Here is a 5667-nt window from a genome sequence, read left to right on the forward strand (position 1 = left end):
ATGGAATAGCATCTCCCATCTATGTATATGAAAAGTCCCTCACATTAATGAGTGACCTGCTGAAAAATTAGTATTCCATTCAAAAAAAAATCTAGAGTTTTAGAGACTGAGGATCTTTTAAAGCTGATAATTCATGGTAAACTTCTGTCTTTCATGTCTCCCCATTCCTTACATACATACCTGAAACTGGAAAGTGTCCTACTTTTTCTCAGTGAGTACTGTTTGGTGCTTTAGCAATTATATAGGGGAAAAAAGTATTGCTTTAAGTATCCTAAGGGAACCATGTAAATGAAAAATAATGTTACAATATTAATATTTTCTCCTCATTGTACTGACATTCATTAAAAAGAATTGAGTTAGTACATTTTACCTGCACTTTTACCTGTGCTGTTTTAAAATATACATAATGATCTAGATTCTCTCAGTTGAGGTAGTTACTCTTAGGAAGTGAAGTATTTTTGGAAATACATTTGTAGGACATACAGCCTATTGCAATAGTGAACTAGATGATACCACCTTTTAATGTTTATATTTGTATGAAATTAAATAAAAGTGCATTTGCCTTACGTAGAGCCGTGTTAGCACTTTGCTTTGTTAAGTAGCATGTAATTCCCAATTGGCCCAACAATTCTTTGTGCATTTTGAAATACACTTGTTTTGTTAAAGCAAATAAGACTGCATTTTGACTCTAAAGATGCAGAATAAATGATAAATGCATTGGTGAATGACAGTGTTATATCTAATTTTGTATTAGTCTGGATGACCTTAGAAGATTCTCACTTTTATTTACCCAGCCCAGGAAGAATTTGAAAAGCATTATCACTGGTAAAAACCATCATCATCATCATCAATCAGTCAATCAAACTGCTTTTTTCTAATTGGAAGCTATCACTTATTTGCATGTTTCCAAATATAGATGCCACACTGAGACAAAGAAGAGTCAAATCTCCTGCTCTCTTCAAAGCTACTCTTTATTTTAGTAATAAACCAAGCACGGGGATACTATGTCTCAGTACTTTTGCAAGAGCATTAATTAATAAGGGGCGTGGTTTTTCGTAATGACCCCTGTTCGGGGTAGGTGACATTCTTTCCAAATGTCAACCATGATGTCCAGTTTAGTTGTTGCTATGATTTGTCCAGATTTTGTTCTTTTAGATCATAAAATGTATATCCTCAGATACCTGTAAACTCCTATTTGTTATTTCTTTCATGACGTTGCAGAAACAGTTTCACAGAGGACTTGAATGTGGACTCTAAGATTTGTTCACAGTATTAGTTTTGATGAGCATTCGAAAGTAGCACTGGACTTTTCTTACTTACGTTGAATGAAATGCATATCCTGTCTCATCTTCAACAAACATGACTTTCTCCAGATCTGAGCTCTTGCTCTCACATGACTTCAATCCATAACCTATTTCCCTGAATGAGATGAATACTTAAAGTCCTGTGGACTAAAATTCTCTGGCAAATTAACCTCGTTTTCCTCCTAAATGGCCATAGTCTAATTCTGCATATGGAAACATTTCTTAAAAACATGTGCTGGGCTCTGTGAAATGTGGAAACATCTCGCAACAGTGATGTGTAATATATGTGTGCCGTCTGATTTCATTTTCAGAAATAGGGAAGCATCAGTTCTCTCTGGAATTATTTCTTTTACTGGTTCATTGTCAAAAAGAAACTTGTCACCATGCCAAAGACAAAACTGCTGCTGGGTTTAGTTTAGAATTTTATAAAGTGAAGAAGTGAAAAAAATATATATACTTGCATCGCAGTCTCAAGTTATGAATAATTAAATGAATACATAATTGTATCCAGTTTTACCCTCAAGCTCAACCAGCAAAGACATCTTCAGCCCACGTGAAAAGGAGACTTCACATTTTTTTCAAAAATTATGGGTGAGCTGCCGAACATCACTGAGTTTATATGCTCATAAGCAAGAATAACAATCTGCCTATAAAATTATACAGTGGGGAGGGCAGTATTATTCAAGAGGTTTGTTTAATGTACATTCTACCTTCGAAAATTTGAATTTACACAAGCATTTTCCTAGCATTGTCTGAAATGTCTTCTTCGTCATCTCACATCCTACCTCTCTGATCCCAGGTTGCAGTGAGGGCGAGAAGCAGGTATAGACTCAGCACTCTGCAAGCCTATTTTGGCTAAGTGCTTTTGTTTTGATAGATGAAGTATGACAAAGTAACATGAATGATCTTAACACACGTACTGAAGTATATTTTCAAATGAATATTGCCGCTTTCAAAGTGGTTCTCTCAGAACTTAACAATGCTGTCATTGCAAGGGACATGTTTCAATCTCTTCTTTTGGAGCACAATTATAAAGTAATAATTGATTCCTTTTCCACGTTGCTCATTATAGTGGCTCTGAACAAATACTTAGCATTAAAAAAACCTCCCCTTTCATCTGGCCTTTGATGGCTTATTTTTGTTACTGGCCTTTCACACCCACTCATCCTCCCACAGCTTGGGCTCCAGTCGTGAAGAACAGTGTGCGGTTCCTAGAAGCCTCCGTGCATTTGCACATGCCATTACCTCTGCTTAGAAGATTCTCCTTTTACTACTAAGCTCGAGATCACCTCCTTCCAAAAGTCTTCCTTTACTGACCCCACCTCCTACTCCTCTCCAGCCATCTGTTTAGTTCCCTTCTATTTAGCTGTCCTTTGGAAGTACCAATATCACCTCAACCCACCAAGTTGTTTTACTGGGTTCCTTTGCCCCTCTCCCTGACTAGTCTGTGAGCTCCTTGAAGGCAGACACTGTGTCTTTATTAGCTGTACCCTTAGGGACCGACAGTATTGACTCATAATATTGTTCAACGAAAGTTTGTTCAGTGACAGGTTGTGAATGTATACAAAGGTTTGGCGAAAGGTTTGTGAATGGATACTTGAATGAAGTGGGTAACCTAAGATGACATCTTTGAAGGTAAACTTTCATTTGAATGAGTTCTAGTCAAGTTCAGGAATTAACAGATCATTCAATAAATGATGTTAAGTGAACTAGTTTGTCAGTGTGGGAAAAATCAGGTTCCCTACCTCATATCATAAGCATATATTACAAAATTCCTATTGAATTTAAGATTTGTATTTTTTAAAAAGATGAAACTATAAACAATTACTACTTGTATAATTTTAGGGTGAGGAGGGCCAATTTTTTATTTTTATTTTTATTTTTTATTTTTGAGAGAGAGAGAGAGAGAGAGAGAGAGACAGAGCACACAAGCCGGGGAGGGGCAGAGAGAGAGAAGAGAGAGAGAGAATCCCAAGCAGGCTCTGCACTGCCAGCGCGGAGCCCAATGCGGAGCTTGAACTCACAAACCAAGAGACCATGACCTGAACTGAAACTGAGTCAGAGGCTTAACTGACTGAGCCACCCAGGTGCCCAGGAGAGCCTATTTAAACATAACACCAAAGCTGAAAACCACAAGGAAATGGCTGATGGTGGTTCTGACCAAATGTATCACTTTCCAAATGGTATCTTTTACTTCGGGTCTGGAAGCCACACTTTTTTCTTCTGAATTACTTTCCAATTTTTTTTTTTTAATTTTTATCTTTATTTATTTTTGAGAGAGAGACAGAGTGTGAGCGGGGGGGGGGGGGGGGGGGAGCAGAGAGAGAGGGAGACACAGAATTTGAAGCAGGCTCCAGGCTCTGAGCTGTCAGCACAGAGCCTGATGCGGGGCTTGAACTCATGAACCGTGAGATCATGAACTGAGCCGAAGTTGGATGGTCAACCGACTGAGCCACCAGGCACCCCTCAATTTTTAAGGTTCTAAATATTCTAAATACCTATTCAAGGACACCCATACTAGACAACAAGTGATTGTAAAAATATACTAAAGATTGTCCCAAAAAATCTGCAAACACAAGGAAAACTGTGTCTTAATTATAGTTTTTTCAGGCTAACAGTTGGATCCACTGCTTAAAGGTATGTCACCTAAAAGTTGAAGGAAAATATACTGAGCGTATTATTTGAAAATATAACTAGTATCTTGTTTGAAAATCAGTTAGTCTTATGTTTTTGATGTTTTTGTACATTCCGTGAAGTGTGGTTTTTCATTATCAAAAAAAAAAAAAAGAAAAATGGAGTAACCTAAATGTTCGATAAGGAATTGTTAATATGTAAATTACCCAAAATAGAAACGATGGTGTTGAAATATACTTACCAACCTGAAGAGGAGTTCAGGATATATTTTTAAATGAAAAAAAAATTTATAAACTATTAGGTACATTATCTCATTTTTTATAAAAACATGTATGTGCTATTTATATAGGTATATGTATACAAAAATCTGAAAGGATATGCATAAAGGTATTAGCAGTGACTATCTTTTTTGCCTTATTTATAGTTTCTAATGTTTCAGCAAGAAGTATGGATAATTCATGAGATGGGGATAAAAAGATAACTTGTAGAATGGATTATTCAAAACTAAAGGAAACACTAACCGAGCTTATTAAACAGTGAAGTTACTGAAATGAAATAGAAACTGAAGATTGCAAAACAAAACAACAACCAAATCACATAACTGTATATGATTTCAAATGATTTGCTGCCACCCTGTGAGGAATGCTACTCATTGCGGGACTGAAATAAGCAAACTATGGAACTATGAAAAATCTGTAACTGAAGATGGACTCACATACGTAAGCATGATCCAAGACGTTGTTTAAAGCTCTGTGTACCAGTTGGTAAGTTTTGTTTTCTCTGCCAGCTACTTAGGGGGAATAATACCTAACATATATGATTACAGTAAGTCAAGCACTATTCTAATAAATATGACTTTATCTTACAAAAATCCTATGAAGTTGTTTTTTCCTTATTTTTATAGATGGGACACAGAGAGTTTAACCACCTGCCAACGGCCAGTAAATGTTGCCAAAACAGTGTAAACCCGGGAGCTGCATTTTGGGTCAATGACTCAAATTTTTGAGCTTTCTGTTCCCCTCAACCACCCTTCCCCCATTCACAAATACACTGCCCAGTAGTTGACCGTTGCGCCTTTGTAGGGATTTACTGGATGAAATTTCTTGAGAGAGATTATTATCTTCTCCAAATGATCTTAGTTCCTTGAAGCTATAGAGAGCTGGGCCCTTCAGAGAACTGATGGTTAGCGATCCACGGTGAGACAGGTGCAGAAATTTAGAGTAAGCGTTTGGAAAACTTTATAGTAATTTTACAAGTAATTGTGTGTCTGTTGACTCTAATAATAAAATGTGTCTAATATTTTTGTTTTATCTTACTAGAGCATGGTCCACAACTAACTGTTAATCCAAAACACTAATCTGATCGCTCCCTGTATTCTGGGCAGCACTGTTTTATTCAGCCTCGAGAATTTTGCCAAGGGTTTTTCTGAAGTTTAGTTCCCCAAAATGAGGCCTCGGGTACTTTTCCTCCCCTATTTTCCTCCATTTTATGCTACAAATGTATTGTAATGATCAATAAAGCCAAAATAGTGTATAAAGGGCTCTCTGCGACTCCGGCACCCAGTCTCGCCATCACGCGAGTACGCGCCTCCAGAACGGCTGGAATACAGGGCTCCCGGCGGACGCCTGCGCAGGCGTTTGTCCGGGACGGCCGAGGGGGTGGGGGCAAGGACTGCTCTGCTTAGAGAAGACGCCACGCCTTCGCCTGAAGAAGGTCAGGATACTACCAC

Source organism: Panthera onca, chromosome B3 (genome assembly GCF_046562875.1).
Source record: "Panthera onca isolate mPanOnc1 chromosome B3, mPanOnc1 haplotype 2, whole genome shotgun sequence".
Lineage (NCBI taxonomy): Eukaryota > Metazoa > Chordata > Mammalia > Carnivora > Felidae > Panthera > Panthera onca.